We start from the raw sequence: 1,986 nt of genomic DNA on the forward strand, positions 1-1,986 counted from the left end.
CTTGAGGGAAGGGACTGTCTTTTGCCTCTTTTTGTATCTCCAGAGCTTAGCACAGCGCTTGGCACTCAGTAGGCGCTTAATAAATGTTGATTGATTGACTGATCCGAAAGCTGAGAGGGAGGAAGGTGTCAGTCCGCAATCTTCCTGCAGCTTCCGGGGGTTCCTGGAGCAAGGAGTAGGTGTTGGCAGGGGTACTGGAGGTCAGGAGAGGGAAGGTTAGGCTTCAGGGGGAAGCACCGGAAACAGGAGCTCTCCGACTCAACTGCAACCACATGGACTTGAAAAGACCCAAAGAGTGCCTGTTTCCAAGGGTCTGGGTGGAGGGGGGCACTTTGGTTTTTGCTAGTGTTCCTGCTCCAGCACCCACTCCACACACCTTCCTGCATAGACCTTCTCTTGTGCACGTTCAGTCCTTGGGAGCACAGGGAGTAGCAGCTCTCCAGCCTCCCCTGAAATACTTCGAGTAGGGCAACCTTGTGTAAGAGGATGAACCGATACGAAAATAGCAAACAGAAAAAACAAACAAAAAAGCTCTTCCACAGTTGCCGAAACCCGGGATCGAACCAGGGACCTTTAGATCTTCAGTCTAACGCTCTCCCAACTGAGCTATTTCGGCCCACCTCTTCTGCGTCTTCAAGCGTTTGTCCCCCAAGCACTTTACAAAAATCTATTCCAGGTTTAAAGAACTTTGAAGTGAAAGTGTGGGTTCTCTGTCTTGTGGGAAATATGAGACTCGAAACCCTAAATATCGAAATCTGACTCACGCAGCCTTTATAGGAGAAAAATTTCAGCGCATTGGTTAGGCCCAAATAATATGCTCATCTAGGGAAATGCATGACTTTTTTGATCAGGCGACTGCTTGTGATCAAAAAACGTAGGCGTCAGTCAGCCAGTCTTTTGGGAAGGAAATGACTATGTTTTGGTTTTCACTCGTTTCGTTTTCACGTATGAATATCCTAACCGTGACCAGCGAGCCTTCCTTTGTAACTAGAAGAAAAAAAAGTAGGAAGAAGAGATTCAGCAAAACCAACCAACATCTCAACTAGTCCCACACCTCTGTAAAGGAGGGAGGAAATTTTCTCAAAGGAGGGAGCATTTTCTCAACTTTGGGTGGTGTAGTGGTGATGGAATCTTAAAATAGGTCTTCCTCTCTCTGACCAAAGCTTTCAGATATCTTGAGCAAGGTGGAGCAAATGGTTGGACGGAAGTACAACTGATTTCGGGACAGGCTCAAGGACTGAATTTTAAAGAGTATGGATTTCTTAAACAATATCACTTAGTGGTGAAATAATTTAGTGGATTGTCCTTGGCCTTGTCTTGGTAAACATTCTTTCCCCCAGTGAACTGAAAGAATCCATAGATGACATATTTGTAAAATTTACAATGAGGGGGTCCTGTGAAAGATGCTAAATGACAGTGCTGGGATCTCCGAATATTTCTGCCACCTGAACATTGGGTTGAATCTAATAAGACGAACTTCCATAGCAACGAATTCAAACTCCTACATTAGAGTAAAAAAAAAAATCAACTGCACAGCTATAGAATCGGGTAGATGTAGCTAGAATGAGCAGTTTAAATGAAAAAAAACCCTGCGTTTGTAGTGATTGCAAATTAAGTCAATATTGAAGCGACACCATTGCAACCAGTGTTAGATATACATCAAAGAAAACAAATAAATTTTCAGTTTTCCAAGATGTTCATAGAAGAACTATGGGAGGCAATGGAGTGAAGTGACTTGACCAGGGTCATATAGTTTCAAGTGTCTGAGGTCAGATTTGAGGGCTGGTGCTCTATCCACTGCACCATCTAGCTGCCCCTATAGAAGAACTTTTTAAAAGTTTTATTGATATACTTTATTCTAACATTACCATCATTTCCAATATATCCTTTCCCCTTTCCCTAGAGAGCAATACTTTGTAAGGAAGAATAAAAAAGAAAGTGTGTGTGTGGTGGGGAGGAGGAGGAAGGGGAGGAAGCTGTTCAGCA

At 43.5% G+C, this 1,986-nt stretch overlaps 1 non-coding gene across 1 annotated transcript; it reads right to left on the reverse strand.

Moving 5' to 3' along the window:
- Positions 1-543: 543 nt before the first annotated feature.
- On the reverse strand, positions 544-616 carry TRNAF-GAA (transfer RNA phenylalanine (anticodon GAA)). Its single transcript has one exon. It is a non-coding gene; the product is annotated as a tRNA-Phe (tRNA).
- Positions 617-1,986: the final 1,370 nt, after the last annotated feature.

This window comes from Phascolarctos cinereus, unplaced genomic scaffold, assembly GCF_003287225.1.
Source record: "Phascolarctos cinereus isolate Bilbo 61053 unplaced genomic scaffold, phaCin_HiC Scaffold_4;HRSCAF=312, whole genome shotgun sequence".
NCBI classification, from domain to species: domain Eukaryota; kingdom Metazoa; phylum Chordata; class Mammalia; order Diprotodontia; family Phascolarctidae; genus Phascolarctos; species Phascolarctos cinereus.